The sequence below is a fragment of the Erythrolamprus reginae genome, chromosome Z (genome assembly GCF_031021105.1).
Source record: "Erythrolamprus reginae isolate rEryReg1 chromosome Z, rEryReg1.hap1, whole genome shotgun sequence".
NCBI classification, from domain to species: Eukaryota; Metazoa; Chordata; class Lepidosauria; order Squamata; family Dipsadidae; genus Erythrolamprus; species Erythrolamprus reginae.
Genome location: NC_091963.1, coordinates 74,391,658 through 74,410,549, shown reverse-complemented (window position 1 = coordinate 74,410,549; position 18,892 = coordinate 74,391,658). Strand labels below are relative to the sequence as shown.

At 43.9% G+C, this 18,892-nt stretch overlaps 1 protein-coding gene across 3 annotated transcripts in view; it reads right to left on the bottom strand.

The window, feature by feature from the left end:
- The window catches only part of LRRFIP2 (LRR binding FLII interacting protein 2), a 366,589-nt gene that overhangs the window by 62,734 nt on the left and 284,963 nt on the right, over positions 1-18,892 (bottom strand). The window lies entirely within an intron of this gene.

Genomic DNA, 18,892 nt, shown 5'->3' with positions numbered 1-18,892 from the left:
GGGCGCTTGAGACCAGTGTCACCACTGGTTGGTCAATGGGAGGGAACTCCAGGAGTTTTGCAACCTCCTCATCAAACGTGTAGAATTTTCTCTCTAAATTCAAGGGCCCCTGAGCCGCTGCGGGGTGCTGCCAAAGGCGCTTGACTCCTTCAACAAAGATCTCTGAGGCTGGAATATGGTCGGACTCGGGTTGAGGTTCTTTGAGCAAGGTAGCTGAAGTTTTCCCAGAGTCTGCCTCCACCGCCTTAGATGCTCCTGGTAGGTCCATCACTTGCTTTGCCTTAAACAGTAGAGTTCTAAATCGCGTTGGCTTGAACAGACCTACCACTGGCGGTTGCTCTGGCATAGTCTCGTCCTCAGAAAGGTCATAGTCTCTATCACTGTCCTCACCCAATGCTGGTTCTTCAGATAAGGACCCCAAACCCGAGGGGGGCGGTACTGACCAGAGGTTCCTTGATTGCGCTGGTGGGGAATGAGCGTATTGGTTAACCCCAGCCGCCATACCTTGTGAGTAGGCATTGGAAATGATATCCTGTAGGTCAGGTGGCATGTTTTGCCATGTGCCAGTCTGTGACCTCAGCCCCGCTGCTGTGGGGGTAAAGGTGGCTGAGGGCCCCTGGGGGCTTCGCCTGGGTTGGCCTGTTGACCTGGGCCTAGTCCAGGATACATTTGGGGAGGATATGGCCTGAGGTAATGGAGGAACTAGTCTATCAGGGGACCAATCCCCCTCGTGGAGAGCCCCCATATGTCCAAAGGCGGATTGGGGGGTCATTGGTTCGGGAGTCGAGGGCTGCCTCTGTGTCAGAGGGAGTGCTGAGGGGGAGGTGAGCAAGGCTGCCTCTAATCTCTTCTCTAGAACTTTAATCCGTTTTTCTACCTCCTTAAGTGAGGCTGCTGAGGTCGGAGATTGAAAGGATTTGGCCTTCTCTTTAGGCTTGCCCTTGGATTTATCCTTGGGTACAGCTGGGGAATTAGCCTTCTCACCTCCCGGTTGATCCTCCATTGTCTCCACTAGTTTGCACCGCCAACAATTTCACCTCCGAAGGAACCTCATTTCTAATGCAAAATGGCGTTCAATCCTCCTTTAGTATTGCGCCTGTGCACTAGAGCTCTTTGCTCTTTTGCGCCAGCCAGCTGCCAGAAGCCCTTCCGGTTGGCGCCTTTGCAGCCGAAAGGAGAGCTCTCCGGCTTCCTCCGATGGCGCCCTTACTGGCGCTGGGCTTCTGAGCCTGGGACTTTCCTCACCTAATCTTCGCTGTCTCTTGCAGCGGTAATGGCGGCGGCGGTGGCAGCGGTGGTTTCGGCGCTCCGGCGGCTTCGGCGGCTCTCTCGCCGGCCACCAAACAGCTGACGGCCGCGGCTCCGCTTTTCCCTTGCGGAGCTCTCACTCTCTCTGGGCATTCGCGCCTCTGAGCCTCCCAGTGGGGGGAGCGCCCCCCCCACCTTCGGCTCGCAGCCCTAGTTTGACCGCGGGGGCCAGGGACTCCGGGCTGAGGTGCTCCTTTCGGGGCAAGTTCCCTCGGAGGGAAGCGACCCCTAAGGAGATCGTCGGGGGAGGTGTCCACGGAGGACAGCAACCCCATCACCAACGTGCTCTGCACCTGTAGGGAGACAAAAAGAGAGAAACATTAAACAGGTAATTTTTAATCTTACTCCTAAGCTAAACTCAGTACGTCTCTACACTGGGACTGAGTTTTAAAAACTGAGCTCATGGGGGAATGCAAGGGGGCGGTACCTAATTAATATGTAAATTTGTAACTCAGTCTCTACCAATAGGATTGGTAAAATACCCATGTTGGACTCTCCTTCCAGATGCAGTGGAGAATGAGCTGGAACAAGAGCTGGCCGAGATCGAAAAGGCAAACTTCACTGTGGAAAACTGGGAAAAGGCAGAATCGGTCCAGGTCAAGGCTTTTAAGGATTAGAATGACTTGCAGACAAACAGGAGAAGGAGAGAAAGGAGCATGGACCACACCCTCCCGATCCTAGAGCACAGAGAGAAGATGAGACTAACACAAATTGAGCCAGATATGAGGGAGGAGAGTGTCCTGCCCCCTTCACAAGGCACACCTTGAGACTGAGATGTAAGGAGGTGTTGGTGGGTGGAGCAGTGAATCTGTGAATCCTTGTGTGCACTTGCTGACACCTGGAGATTAGTGTGCTCTGTCCTGTGGGGCTTGCCCAATTTGCCTGCTTCACTGAACTTTTTGCTCTGGTTACTGTTTAGCTGACTTGGCTTACTGGACTACTCACAGCCAGAAGCTGCTGAAGAAACATTTGAGAGCTTTGCTACAGGACTTGTAGTAAACATGGGAATGTTTGGGGGCATAGTTCTATTAATGATTTTGAATATTACACTGGTCAACACACACAAATCATCAGCAAAAGTAATATGTCTGTTTTATGGAGTTAGATGTGCTGATTCCAAAAATATGCTTAATTTTGCTCTATCACATAAAGTTTCTGATATAGGAGCATTTTTGTTATTACATTATTTCTATATTTTCAATGTATGTGTTATTCCCATAAAATATCAATATCAATATCAACTCAGTTCAAAACCACTTTACAGGGAGTGTGAATATCAAACAATATTCAAAGAAGATTTCCAAAAAACATTAAAACATGAATTGCATTGTTTTCTCCAAATCAACAATGATGGCAGTACATCTTTACAAAATTTATGGGACACAATAAAAGCTTATGCAAGAGGAATTTACATTGCATACTCAAGTAAAAGGAAAAAACAAACTCAAAATAACTTACATACATTAAATATAAAACTATAGAACTTAGAGAAAACCCTACAAATCAAACAAAACAATATTGAGATTTTAGGAGAGTTGAATATTATAAAACACGAAATAAACTTAAAAATCCAAGGAGAACTTTCGTGCAAACTAAGGATTACTAAACAAAAACATTTTGCATTCGTAAACAAGCCTGGGTGATGGTTAGCTTCAAAACTCGCTCACCAAAAAGCAAACAGAAGCATAGAGGCATTATATGACCACATGGATGTCTTAAAGACAAAGATTAATAGACAAAATATTAATAATTAATATTAATAATTAATATTAATAATATTAATAAAGAGGACCACTATATTTTACTCCATATTATCACGGCCGTGAGAATTTTATATGTGCAAGGTTGGAAACAAGAAAAGAACCCAACCACCTTAAATCTTTTAATCAAAATTATGGAATGTGCCGAAATGTCAAAGCTAACAATGGAAATGCAAAACAGGGATGAGACCTGGGACAAATAGTATTTATTGACTCAAATATTTAAAAATTATCCATAAAAAAAGGCTATCCAAAACAACGTCATGTAAAAATAACAACCTATGAGATGAATCACATTATTATACCTGGCATGACTTACAGAGACACTGATTGACACAATTATTATTATTTATTAGCTTTGTATGCCGCCCCTCTCCGTAGACAACTCTTAAATCTTAAATAAATGATGTGAATAATCCCTTAAAATGTTGACTAATTGGTTAAAAACCTACACATCAGATAATTCACAAAATATACTCAGCAAAATCAATTGTTACCTTATTGGGAACAGATAAAACTGAAGGGAAACTTACACCAACCATATATTTGAATTAGAAGTTGTATATCATCGAATTTCCAGCTAAATTGCTGGTTTTCCCTCTCTCCCCACCTCCTTTCTTTTCCTTTTTTCACCAATCTTTTCTTCATCTTTTTTTACCTATTTCTTTTCCTCTTATCCTTTCTTAGATATGACAATTACTATTGTGATAATATTATATGTATTGCTTTTTGCTTTCTCTTTTTAATGTATATATTCAATAAACATTATTTAAAAAACAAAACCACTTCACAGGTTTGTGGTTTGGGGGAAAATAGGAGGAGGAAGATCTCCTTTTCAAATCCTATCATCCGGATTTCAGATATTCTCCTTTTCCCTGATTTCAATTCAAGATGCCTTTCTAGCTATTTGCTGTTTGTCTACCAGAACTGTGCCATCATGCTACAATCCATTTCTTATATTTCTTAAATTCATTCTTATTTTTTGAAAACCCTCATCTTATCACAACTGCCCTTAACAAAAGAAATTTCCAAATTTACTTCTCTTTATAACCCAGGAAGGAAAGAAAAGATAACCATACATATCAAATCTTAAACTAATTATAACAATATCAATATACATATGAGGAAAAGTTGTGTTTAAAAATTAAAAAAACGTATTTCCTATTCGTTTCACTCCTTTAGTTTCTTTCATTATATCAATATATCATTTCTGCTTTAACAAATCATAATCATTATATATCATATTATTGAATTATTTTTTTAAAAAAATATCAATAATTTTCCCTAATTTATATATCTTCCACGGTTGTTCTTAGTGTAATGATTTTTATCTAATCTTTAAATTCCACTGCCAAGCCCAGTGTAATTATCTTCCCTATTCTATGTGTCACTGTCATAGCAGTGCAATAATCTTCCCTAATCTATATATTTCCCTAATCTATGTATTTTCCCTACTCTATGTACATTCCACTATTGAACTCAGTGTAAATAATCTTCCCTAATCTACTAGATTCACCTTTTCCCTACTCCATCCATTTTTACTATCATACCCAACATAATCAATATTAATTATAATCCCATATTAATGCTCCTTTAATAATCCCTTTCCCCTTTCCTCCTATTATTTATCAGTGTAAATCACACAATGAATTTATAATTCGAATAATCAATAAATAATCAATTTATAGTTCAAATAATCAATAGAAACTATCAAAAGTGGAATCATTACTATAATCACAACCATTTTTGAATTTCTCATCCATAATAATCATAATCATGACCTTTTTCAATTTTCTTATTCATAACCATTCTTAACCATTTCAATTTCCCTTCCTTATTCCATCATTCCATTTTAACTTTTTTTTAATCTCTAATTTTCTTTTCAGTAAATAACTCCCATCAAATCAAATTATTAATAATTCCAATTCATTTAGTTCCATAGACAATTATTTTTATAATGTATAGGGAAAAGCTCAGTCCTTTCCTCTTCTTTGGAGTACTAGTATCTTCTGCAGTCTTCTGAGTTTCAATGTCAATGTTCTTAAAATGTCTTGACCCCCCTTTTAAATTGCATTATCCAATATGTTTTCAAACAATTAAATCAGTTTCATCTTGAATAGTTTCTTCCTTCCAGGCCACAGGTGATAACCCCTCTTTTCATATAGAAAAACAATCAATGTGAAAGCCAAACAACAGGAGGAGGAGTGGCTATTATAGCCAGGGAGAGCCTTTGCCTATGTAGACTCATTGCTCCAGAGATTGCGGGTTGCGAGTCTCTCTTGATGAAGTTGGACTTAGGGGTTCAGGTGGGCTTATTTCTCACGTACCTGCCTCCCAGCTGCGTGTCAAAAGCCCTGCCTGTGCTGCTCGAGGAGGTAGCCAGGTTGGCGGTGGAGTTCCCCGGACTTATTGTCTTGGGGGACTTCAACCTGCTGTCACTCGGCGAAGCCTCTGTACTGGCACAGGAGTTCATGGCCACCATGACAGCCATGGACCTGACTCAAGTAATACAGGGTCCGACTCACGAGGGAGGGCACGCACCCGACATGGTATTCCTCTCTGAGCAACTGAGCAATGGTCTGAGATTAAGGGACTTAGAAGTATTGCCTTTGTCATGGTCAGACCATTTTGGGGTCATTCCAGATGCACTCGTCCATAGTTCGGCGGAGTCTCTTGCGGAAGCCTGGAACAAGGCTGCAGCGGAGGCTCTTGATCGGATTGCACCTTTGCGACCTCTCTGTGGCGCTAGACCCCGTAGAGCTCCATGGTTCAACGAGGAGCTCCGGGAGTTGAAACGCCAGAAGAGACGTCTAGAGAAGCGATGGAGGAAGAGTAAATCTGAATCCAATCGAACACTTGTAAGAGCTTTTATTAAGACTTACAAAGTGGCGCTCAAGGCGGCAAGATGCGCGTATCATGCCGCCTTGATTGCATCAGCAGAATCCCGCCCGGCCGCTCTGTTTAGGGTGACTCGCTCCCTTCTTAACCAGGGGGGAGTTGGGGAGCCCTTACAGAGTAGTGCCGAGGATTTTAACACGTTTTTCGCTGATAAAATCGCTCAGATCCGGGCAGACCTCGACTCCAATTGGAAAACAGAGTCGGCTGACAACGAGTCAGTCAAGGTGACTGTGGCCCGTACTTGTCCACCTGTCTGGGAAGAGTTTGATCTGGTGACACCTGATGAAGTAGACAAGGCCATTGGAGCTGTGAGTTCCGCCACCTGTTTACTGGATCCATGTCCCTCCTGGCTGGTTTCGGCCAGCAGGGAGGTGACACGGAGCTGGGTCCAGGAGATTGTCAATGCTTCCTTGGGGAGGGGATCCTTTCCATCATCCTATAAAGAGGCGCTCGTGCGCCCCCTCCTCAAGAAGCCTTCCCTGGACCCAGCCGTACTTAATAACTATCGACCAGTCTCCAACCTTCCCTTTATGGGGAAGGTTGTTGAGAAGGTGGTGGCACTCCAGCTCCAACGGTCCTTGGAAGAAGCCGATTATCTAGGTCTCCAGCAGTCGGGTTTCAGGCCCGGTTACAGCACGGAAACTGCTTTGGTCGCGTTGATGGATGATCTCTGGCGGGCCCGGGACAGGGGTTTATTCTCTGTCCTGGTGCTTCTTGACCTCTCAGCGGCTTTCGATACCATCGACCATGGCATCCTTCTGTACCGGCTGGAGGGGTTGGGAGGCACTGTTCTCCAGTGGTTCTCCTCCTACCTCTCCGGTCGGTCGCAGTCGGTGCTTGTGGGGGGCCAGAGGTCGACCCCGAGGTCTCTCCCTTGTGGGGTGCCTCAGGGGTCGGTCCTCTCCCCCCTGCTATTTAATATCTACATGAAACCGCTGGGTGAGATCATTCAAGGGCATGGGGTGAGGTATCATCAGTACGCTGATGATACCGAGCTTTACATCTCCACCCCATGTCCAGTCAACGAAGCAGTGGAAGTGATGTGCCGGTGTCTGGAGGCTGTTGGGGCCTGGATGGGTGTCAACAGACTCAAACTCAACCCGGATAAGATGGAGTGGCTGTGGGTTTTGCCTCCCAAGGACAATTCCATCTGTCCGTCCATTACCCTGGGGGGGGGAATTATTGACCCCCTCAGAGAGGGTCCACAACTTGGGCGTCCTCCTCGATCCACAGCTCACATTAGAGAACCATCTTTCAGCTGTGGCGAGGGGGGCGTTTGCCCAGGTTTTCCTGGTGCACCAGTTGTGGCCCTATTTGGACTGGGACTCACTGCTCACAGTCACTCATGCCCTCATCACCTCGAGGTTCGACTACTGTAATGCTCTCTACATGGGGCTATCTTTGAAAAGTGTTCGGAAACTCCAGATCATGCAGAATGCAGCTGCGAGAGCAGTCATGGGCTTACCTAGGTATGCCCATGTTTCACCAACACTCCGCAGTCTGCATTGGTTGCCAATCAATTTTCGGTCACAATTCAAAGTGTTGGTTATGACCTTTAAAGCCCTTCATGGCACTGGACCAGAATATCTCCGAGACCGCCTGCTGCCGCACGAATCCCAGCGACCGATTAGGTCCCACAGAGTGGGCCTTCTCCGGGTCCCGTCAACTAAACAATGTCGGTTGGCGGGCCCCAGGGGAAGGGCCTTCTCTGTGGCGGCCCCGGCCCTCTGGAACCAACTCCCCCCGGAGATTAGAACTGCCCCTACTCTCCTTGCCTTCCGTAAGCTCTTAAAACCCACCTTTGTCGTCAGGCATGGGGGAACTGAGACATCTCCCCCGGGCATATACAATTTATGAATGGTATGTCTGGATGTATGTTTGTTTAGAAAATGGGTTTTTTAAAATATTTTTAAACAGTAATTTAGATTTGTTGTAAATTGTTTTCACTTTGTTGTGAGTCGCCCCGAGTCTGCGGAGAGGGGCGGCAAACAAATCTAAATAATAAATAAATAAATAAATAATAAATTTCCAAGCCATATACACAGCTTAGCTGCTATATTTCCTCCGACCACTAGATGGCGCCAAATAACATGTTTGTTCAAATCTTCCAGTATTTTTACATTTCCACTTCCTCTTTCATATGTGTAAATGGGGGGGGGGGAGGACAGAATAGCCTCCACGGTGAAAATTTAAAGGGTCCTAATCTAAAAAAAATAAAATAAAAATGATTCAGAATCTTGAAAATCCAGTTCTGGGCAATTGCTACTTTCAAAAGCCATCACTCTTTGCCTTGTTGCAAGAACAGCTGCTTCCTGCCTCCATTTTGGGCTGTTTTCGCTGCATTGGAATGAAATCATGCAAAAAAAAAAAATCCAAAATCCCTTCAGCAACCTCATCTTGCCAGCACAGCTTCAAATCCGTCCTTTCTGTAAAAGTAAATAACACCTCCAGCTCATTCCAGATGTTACCAATAATCTATCAATCCTTGTGTTGCGTTGTCTCCGCAACTGTGTTGGCTCAGGCATGGCTACCTGGCCTTCACACCACAGCCAGTGCGAGACCAGGCCAGTTCGTCTAGTGGGTTATGCCAGCCCCTACCAGATCCCTGGAAGCATCCCATAGGTCACCTTCCCTTCAGGAAGGATCCAGTCTGGTCCAAAAGGGCAGAACCCCCAGGCAGTGGGGATTCTGAACCTTTCCAAGGGAGAGGAAAGGTTCCTGCTGCCACGGCCCTCAGACCCCGCCCCTCTCTATGCATTTTATAAATTAATGAGCTGCTCTTTGTCAGGAGTAGCCTTCCCAAACATGGTCTCGCTTCCAAAGTTTTCCAAAATCACCTCTCAAAATACCTCATTTCTCCTTGCTGCCTTTCTTCACTCCATTTGCCTTTGTTAGGACCTCGATTTGGGTGGCATAGTAAGTGTTTGCCTCGTTTGTTCTTGCTGTTTTTCTTCAATCCATTTGCCTTCGTTAGGACCTTGATTTGGAGTGGCATAGTAAGCATTTGAATGGGCGATTTTGGAGGTGATTTGGGGAGGTATAGGAAGCTTTTGGAGGGGTGATTTTAGTAGCGATTTGAGGCAACGTAGGAAGCTTTTGGAGGGGTGATTTTTTGGAATGATTTGGAGCAGCATAGGAAGCATTTGAAGGGGTGATTTTTGAAGTTATTTGGGATGGCATAGGAAACTTTTGGAGGGGTGATTTTGGGAGCGACTTGGGGTGGCATAGGAAGCTTTTGGAGAGGTGATTTTGGAGGTGATTTCGGGTGGCATAGGAAGTTTAAGTTTTATGTTTAAGTTTTATTAGATTTGTATGCCGCCCCTCTATGAAGACTTGGGGTGGAAGCGTCTGGAGGGGTGATTTTGGGAGCAATGTGGGGCGGGGTAAGAAGCTTTTGGAGAGGTGATTTTGGGAGCAATTTGGGGCGGGGTAAGAAGCTTTTGGAGAGGTGATTTTGGGAGCAATTTGGGCAGCGTTAGCCTTTGTTAGGACCTCCATTCCTCACTTCTCCTCGCTGCCTATCTCCACTCCGTTAGCCTTCACTTTGTCCACCCGTTGCTTTTTTATTTAAGCCTTAAAGTTTGGATTTTCCTAATGGGTTTGCACGTATTATTTGCTTTTACATTGATTCCTATGGGAAACATTGTTTCATCTTATGAACTTTTTTACTTATGAACCTCGTCACAGAACGAATTAAGTTCATAAGACGAGGTATCACTATAGATGGATGAGGCAAAAAAAAAAAGACTGGTTTGATGGAATGCTTCTATACTAGTTGGCTCTTCTATAATATGTGGACTTCAACTCCCAGAATTTCTGAGCTAGCATGATTGGCTCAGGAATTCTGGGATTTGAAGACCACAAGCCATAGAAGAGCCAACTTTGCCTACCCCTATACTATACCAACAGACTTAATGAGAGAGGATATATGAAACATATGAGGTATGGCTGGGAAGAAGACCTGCATCCTCACTAACTGAGAAATGGTTAGTTACCCAATGCTTCAACAATGTGAAGAGAAAGCTGCCCTCACAACTTAAGAAACATCAACTACACATTATATCACATTCTCAAGAAGACGAGGAAGATGTGCAGCTAATACCTAATGGAACATCACTGCCAACAGCAGATGATATGAGGTATAAGATAATGTGCAAACTAGTTACAGTCAATCTTTGAAGTTGATTATCAAATCTCTTTAGGGATGGAGATGCTAGAAGATGCCAATAGAGCCCTCATGACAATCTCTACTACCATCATCACCGATGAATTGGTGTAGGCTGCAGCCACTATAACCATGGACAAATGGCTGTTTAATCACTTGGTATATGATCAAAAAGAAAAACAGTACATACCCCTCCACCTGTCAGAAAATGAGTTAGAGGCTAAGATCAGGATCACTCTAAGGGTCCTTATAAGAAAGACAGGCAGCATAAAAATTTAATAAATAAATGAAAACACTCAGAGAGAAGTTAGTCAACTGCTAAAATTACATTGCATGTTGTTTTGATTGCGGAAAATATACTAAGCCTGATTCCATCTGAAGCTCTAGAGCACTGATGGAGAACCTGTTTTGGGTCAGGTACTAAAAGGTGCACGCGCATGCAATAGGATGCACGTGGGTGTCCACACCCATAATGCAATGCCCTCCCCCCACACATGCACATGCCTCACTGAAGCTATGGAGCTGTCCTACTACTTATCTTCAGATAGTTGCAATCAGGCCTTGCACATTTCTGTTCATTTGTTCTGCAGCCAGCAAGGCTTTACTGAAGGCATCTCTAGCCATTAACAGAGCTTCAAACAAATCTGGACCTCTGTTATCAGCTGCAGAGGCCTTCAGGAAAGCTTGCTGTGTGCAGAAGAAATGGGCAGAGTTATGCAAGGTCTGGCTGCAACTGTCCAAAGGTGAAGAAGTTCCTGAAGACCTCTGACAGAGAAAAGGAAGCTGGAAGTGATGCACACATGAACTTCCTGTTGGACTGTTTTTTTGCTGTCCAGAGGCTTCAGGAAGCTTCCCTGAAGCCTGGGAAGAGCAAAAATGGCCGAAAAGGACTGAAAACCTGAGCTGACATAGGGCAACACATCAGGGCCCTCAGATATGGTTTCGTGTGCCACCTGTGGTACATATGCCATAGGTTCACTATCACTGTTCTAGTGTGTGCTGCAGCTGTCAGAAAAGCTACTAAAGTCCTAGTGTAGTCAGAGTGTAGTTTCAAGATCATATGAAGTAGTAGTACTGCTTTGTACTGCACTGGTGAGATTACACTTGGCTGGTGTCTCCCCTGCTGAGTGTGTTAACTCCGAAACTGATATGAATGGGAGGGCAGGTCTGCTTGGAAATAAGGAGGCTAGTGAGGATGGGGAGGACCTCAGGTGGAGGTGAGAGCCAGGGCATTATGGCCTTGACTTGGAGAGGCTGGTATGATGGAAGCTGTGGGGTAGGCTGCTCCAGGAGAACCAGGACTCACTGCTTGAAAGTGATTACTTGGTCCGGCCCCTCGGTCTCATCCCGAATAGCTGGTGTCAGACGATGTCAGAGCCCTGGTCTCAGACTGCTGCTACTCAATGCCAGGTCAGTTGTCAACAAAGCCCCCCTGGTCCAAGACTTGCTCTTGGAGGAGGGGGCTGAAACCTGGCTGGGACATGAGGGGGGAGCTCATCTCTCAGAGATGTACCCAGACGGGTTTCAGGTCTTGCATCAGCTGCGACACTAGGTAAGGGAGGGGGAGTGGCAATCATAGTCCAGAAGACTCTAAGCCCTTGCAGGGCTGTCAGCTTCTCCTCTTGAAATTGGACTCAGGGGTTCAGTTCAGTTTGCTGTTAACATACCTGCCTCCCAACTACATTGCAACAGCCCTGCCTGCACTGCTTGCAGTCATAGCCGGGCTGGCAGTGGGGTTCTCCAGGCTTATAGTCTGGGCTCGGTGACGCTTCAGATGAAATGCAGGATTTCATGACTTCCATGGCAAACATGGACCTGACCCAGGTAATTCAGGGTCCGACTCATGGGTGGAGACACACACTTGACTTGGTGTTTCTCTCGGGACACTGGAGTAATGATCTGGTATTAAGGGGCATAGACATCTCACCCGTCTCATGGTCAGATTATTCCCTGTTGAGGCTGGACTTTAAGATGCCAATCCCCCACTGCAGGGAGGAAGAGCCAATTAGGTGGTTCTGCCCCAGGCGCCTAACAGACCCTGAAGGGTTCCAGTGGGAGCTTGGGATATACCTGACTCGCTTGTCTGCAGCCCGGCTGAGTCCCTGGTGACTGTCTGGAATAAGGTTTAGACTGATTTGCGCATTTGTGGCCTCTCCGCGGCAGTGAATCCTGGAGAGATCCTTGGTTTACTGAGGAACTCCAGGAGATGAAACGCTAGTGTGGAGCGACGTTGGAGATCCAGTAACTCTGAAACTGACCGAACACAGGTAAGAACCTTTATTAAGACTTACCTAGTGGCAATAAAAGCAGTAAAATGTACTCATCTTTCAGCTCTTATTGTGTCTGCAGATCCTCACCCAGTCATCCTGTTTTGGGTGACTCGCTCCCTTCTTAATGTGGAAGGAGTTGAGGAGCCCTTGCAGAGTAGAGCTGAGGAATTTGCTGTTGTTTGCTGTTGATGGTGGTGGTTGTTACTTGGCTGGCTAGAGCAGTTTTAGGGTAAGTTAAAGTATTGAGTAGAGTAGGAGCAGTGATACGACGAAATCTGGATAGGTTTAGTATCTACTAGAAACCTGGATTGGTTGAGTATCTACTTGTAAGTAAGCTGAATATAGCTGATGTAAAGTTCCTGTATATAGAAGACTGAAGCAGAAGTTACGTATTTTGCACTGAATAAAACTACTGTTGTCTACAAATGTGTCTTCGTCATTTATCTGGTTCATTAATTGCCACATTATATTCCTGTATCTTATCTAGTCCTCCTGTGTTACACTGCATATATATCCGGACAGAATGTATATGACAAAGACAAACTGGTAAGATTATTGTACTTCTAGAGATTGACTGATATGAACGTGTATGACCTGGAATGTTTATTTGGACTGTGCTGTTTCTTAAAGTAAACACTAACTCTGTATCTCTGGGTGTGACTCTATCATTACTCATATCTACTTCAATACCCAGTTTTTATATGTAAGTCCTTGATAACTCAAGGGTTGCTCTGCACATACCTTAACACTGGTTATGAGTTGAGAGAAGTAATGCCAGAAAGTTAATGCCAGTGAGATATTGCCAATAAGATACTGAGATGGAACAAACTATGTTTCCTGGTCTATGAAATGTAGCTTTATTCTGTGTAAGGAAGGTTTATGGACTGTAATTATTAATCCACTGGATGTAACAGTTTGGGATACTCCAAATGATGAAGATGCCACAAAAAAAAAAGAGCTCCCTTTAAATGGGACAATGAAAAGGTTCTTAGCACAATGGGATTGACATCAAATGATCAGCAGCTACTAAATATTCGTGGAGAAGAATCTGCTGCTAGGTGTTGAGACATATTGAAAAGGATTTATGGGTGTACACATTCACCTTACACGTAAATTGTTTAGGGACCGTTTAATGAAAGGTGGAGATATTTTAGCTCATTTATAGTTTATGAAAAAGATTTTGCAAGGGCTACATGAAAAGGAACGGATTTTTTCTGAGTTGCATCAAGTTTACATAATTCTTTCTTCATTGGATTCATGACAATCCAGTAATTAATGTTAACTCAGTTTTTGATTTGCTCCATAGACGTAGGAGACAGTATGTTGATGATACCCAGTTATACATCTACACCGCATGCCAATTCAGTGAAGCAGTGGATGTGATGTGCTGGTGCTGTGAGAGTCTGGATCAGGGCCAACCCAGACAAGACTGAGTGGCTGTGGGCATTTCTTCCTAAGGACTATTCGATCTGTCTGACCATTGTCCTGGGGAAGAAACTTTAATCCCCTCAGATAGGGTTCGCAACTTGGGTATCCTCCTGGATCCACAGCTAAGCCTTGATCATCACCTCTCGGCTGTGGCCAGGGGGACCTTTGCCCAGCTGCGACCCTATTTAGACCCAGAGGCTCTATGCACAGTCGCTCAGGCCCTCATCACCTCCTATCTTGATTATTGCAATGCGCTCTACATGGGGCTACCCTTGAAAAGTGTTCGGAGACTCCAAATGGTCCAGAATGCAGCCTCAGCGTATCAACATTTTCTCAACTGGATAATATTTGTAGAAAGAAAAAAGAACAGGAAAGTTGTAAGTGTTGTAACTGATAACGGTAAAAAGTTTACAAATAGGAAATTTGAAACCATGTTGCAGAGAGCTGGAATAGAACATAGGCATTTTGATCCTTATAGACCTCAACATAATGCTTATAACTGAGCAGAGAGGACAGACATTGCAAACTATGATTAGAGCTATGACTTAAAATTCTGATTTGCCAAAAAAACCTTTGGGGTGAAGCTATAATGTGTGTTAAACATGATCTTAATAATGTAGTTAATGAGCAACTGGTGAAATACCATTTACTTGTTGGTATGGAAGAAAAACTAATCTTACATTTGCAAATGTTTGGTGCACCAGCATGGGTGCAAATTTCTATGCAAGTAAGGTGAAAGGGACCTCATAGAGCAAGGGAATTGTATTCTGTTGGTTATGAGGCTAATCATAGAGTATTTAGATTCTGGGAACAAGGAGGAACAGCAGAAGTAGAGTGCTCATTGAGAGCCAGAATTCAGGAGTCAATGGCCTGAGATTAGCATAGCTTGAAAATCAGGAGGAATGTTAGAAGCATCCTGAGAGGTTGAAGGTTCTACCCCAGGTGCCTGGTTTGGGCCTGGCTGAGAGGGGGGAACTTGGCGATCCTCTATGGCCTCTATACCTGAGCCCCATAGGTCAGCTTGTGGTCTGTTTAGATTAGGCTCATCTAAAGCTGAGCTGAAATCTCCTGCCATAGGTAGATCTGGAGGATCTGCTGAAACAGGGGCATTGACATGGATCTGGGCTTGAACCCTGAGATGTTTAGCAGCCTGCTCATGTAGAGACTACAAGGTCTGGTCCCTGCGCTTTTCTGCTCTAGTGGGTTTGGAAACAGATGGTTCCTTGGCTAGAGAAGTAGAGGCCTAGGGAATTGATTCAATCTCATCCCGATTGCCTATTGCCTTTTTGGGAGCCTTTATTGCCTGTGGGATTCCTTTTGGAAGCTGTGGAAGATCACCAGGAAGCAAGCCAACATTTTTTAAAAATTTAGTATTGATAAAAATGAATAATAATAACCCCAAATAGCAAGGTTTGGATGCCCAAGGCCCTGGTCTTGGGGCCTCTACAACTCTTTACTCCTGCGGTGATACTCTAGGAGGCTTTGTTGAGAGAGTGTAGGAGCTAGGCCCTCCTTGAGAAATAGCAAGCAGATAATTACTTTTCTCCTAATGATTGGAATCCCAGATGGAGGACCTAGAATGGTAGAGCGTGGCGTCGGGGCAGAACCCGATCGGCTCAGGGCCTGCGGCAGGGCTTTTGGTACCAACAGCTGCTGCGTGGGCAGGCCGATGGCACTAAATTTTAACAAGCGCTTGGACCTTAGCACTAAGATGAATGCTTTAGAGCAAAATTCAATAGGAAAGACTAAGCCCCAAGGATGATAGATTATAGAAAAATGGCCAGTAGCAGCGAGGCAAATGCTAGCCAGCGACTGGTTGCAGTTAAAGAGCCTCATCACAAGAAAAACTTGATTGGAGTCTAGATAACAAGGCTCTGTGATTTCCACACCCTTGGAGGAGTGAGGGGAAGGGAACCGGAAAGGCTTAAGGATTTATCTGGTGATTTTAACTTCTATTGTAGATCAGAGAGAAGTGCCACCTGGCGGAAGAATTAAGAGGAATGGGAAGGATTAGAAGGCCTTGCAGAGAGTTGAGCCACCACACGTCCTGCTATGCAGAGGACCAAGCGAATTCTGGGGAAGGGGAGGATTCAGCACTCTTTTAAAAGACTGAAGGCTCTGGAGAAGGTAAAACAAAATGTTAATGGTTAAATGAGAGTTTGTCATGTATACCTAAATTAGAATATAATTTGCTATCTGTAAGGGTTCTAGTAAATGCAGGATATATTGCAACATTTGAGAAAAATAAATGTAAAATAGAAAAACCAGGTAAAAATGTTACTGCAAGGTTAGAAAATGGTTTATTTGTGCTAAAGGATAATTCATTAAGTAGGGCTAACTCAGTTTTTGACAACAAAAAGCCACATGATAATTCTATCTATCTACTCCATAGAAGAATGGATCATGTGAATTTTAAAGTTTTGCAGAAAACTGTGGAGTTAGCTGAGGGTATAAAATTAAAGCCTTGTTCAAAACATGTAAATTGCAATGTGGATCCCTGGACCTATACAAAATCAATAGGACACTAAGTACATTCCTCAAAAACTCAATGGGGCTATGGAAGACCACTCTGGAAATGAATTCAAGAAAGGTTACATCAGTGGCCATCAATCTGGCATATATCAAGATGATGGCACCATCCCCTATCCTGCATACGAGAGCTCCTCAGCCAGACAATCATGATGACTGGATAGGGATAGAAGTTCAAGAGTGGAATTTCCAACAACCCATCTTTTCTACAGGGACGACATATGTGAAGATGTATGAGATGTTGACTTGATGATCTTCCTAATGTAGATCTACAATGAAAATTAGTTAAGAGTATCATTTGGTCTGAGAGGGTATGGCTGCATTAAAGTCAAGAGAAGGAAAGTAATTTGCTGATTCATCTAATGTAGATTTAAAGTAGGACACTCAGATGTGATTTGAACTGGAGATGTATGGGTGACTGATAATAAGGAGAGGGAAGTTAGTTAAGTTTGATAGGGTGGAATTACCAATAAGCCATAGTGCAGACATACAAACTAGCTGTAAGTCCCTTGGTATTCTACAATTACATGGAACAAGGAAGAGGAAGCAAGAAAGACACCAACATCTAAGTACAGTGATACCTTGTCTTACAAACTTAATTGGTTCCGGGATGAGGTTCTTAAGGTGAAAAGTTTGTAAGATGAAACAATGTCTCCCATAGGAATCAATGGAAAAGCGATTAATGCGTGCAAGCCCAAAATTCACCCCTTTTGCCAGCCGAAGCGCCTGTTTTTGCGCTGCTGGGATTCTCCTGCAGCATCACAAAAACACGGAAGTCCGGAGGTGGGGTTTCCCATGGAGGGGAGCCTCGGGGGAATCCCAGCAGTGCAAAAACGGGTGCTTTGCTGGCAACGGAAGTCCGGAGGTGGGGCATCCCAGTGGTGGCGGTGGGTTTGTAAGGTGAAAATAGTTTGTAAGAAGAGGCAAAAAATCTTAAACCCTGGGTTTGTATCTCGAAAAGTTTGTATGATGAGGCGTTTGTAAGATGAGGTATCACTGTACAGTACTCCTAACAATGAGACAGATCCTGAATCTCAATGGAAAGGAGAAGATCTACACTATCACATATAATCTGCCAGTTATCAGATTTCCAGTTGGTATAGTGGACTGGCCAAAAGAGGACATGGGAGTTGTTGATGTGAAGACCTGGAAATTCCCCACAATGTACAGAGGTTTCCACCTCAAGCCGAATATTCAGAGAGTTTACACCAGGTAAAAAGCAGGCAAACAGTGCATTAGTGAGATGAAAGATGCTATCGAATATAGGGACAGGCATGGCAGGAAGGTTAAGCAAGACAAGACCTATCAATGTTCTATCAACAGATAGCTGAGTTGGCAGACAATGGGAAATCCCACTCATGGACTGAAAGGGCTGAGGTAAAGAAAAGCACTGAAACATTCATGATAATGGCACAGAAACAGGCACTAAGCACCAGATTCATAAAATCAGAAAGCTAGCATATGAGATTCGGATTCTGCAGAGAATTGCTTCAAGAGCCAACATAGTGGCAGAGTGCAAGATATAGTCAGGAACAGAAACATTGAACAATATGCTGACATTGTGTAACATCTACATAACGTATGGGCTATACTCTCTCAAGTCCAGATGGGAGATTCCACAAAAGGTGACAGAGAATAGCAGGGCTAAAATTGTTTGGAATTTCCAGCTCCAACAGACAAGCATGTACTGGCCAATCAATCAATCAGACATCATGAGAGTAGACACGGAATAAAAGACAGGGTGATGATGATGATGGATGTAATGCAATAGTGTGAAGTGACAGCAACACCAGGAGAGAGGAGCATGAGAAGCTGGAGAAAGATCAGAATCCAAATGAGAAATTACAGAGGATGTGGAAAGGCCAAAGTGGTCCCAGGGATTCAGGGTTGTGACTCATAAGCTGAGAGAGCGGTTCTAATGGAACCCAGGAACTTAAGTGCAAGCTATCCAAAAGAGTGCAGTGCTACACAATGTACAAGAATCCTCAAACTTCCCAAGATCCATGATGGTGAATCCATGGTATGCTGAGCTCTCTATCTAGGCATGAGTACTGTTGCCAGCTGTTCTTCTGGAAGAGCAGCTGGCCAGTGCACATGCACACAACAGAACCCAGAAGAGCAGCTAGCTCTTGTGTACTGGTCAGTTACTCTTCAGAGAGGGGCGGCATACAAATCTAATAAATAATAATAATAATAATAATAATAATAATAATAATAATACTCTCTTCTTAGTTCTGCCGCTCCAGCGAACATGCACTCCAATTTCAGCTTAAAAGATTAACCATCATTGCCCTAGATTGAGGAAGAACTATGCCAATTCAATAAGAATATAAAAGACTTCAATCCATTAACAGGAAAAATGCAAGAATTCAATTAAAATTTTATTTTCATCAATTTTAAAGCAGCATGTTTATATGAGCAAAGTTAAATTGAGAAGAAACTGCTTCATGTGAGAACCTACTATATTTTTTGTTCCATAAGACGCTCCTGACCATAAGACACACCTAGGTTTAGAGAAGGAAAACAAGGGAGGG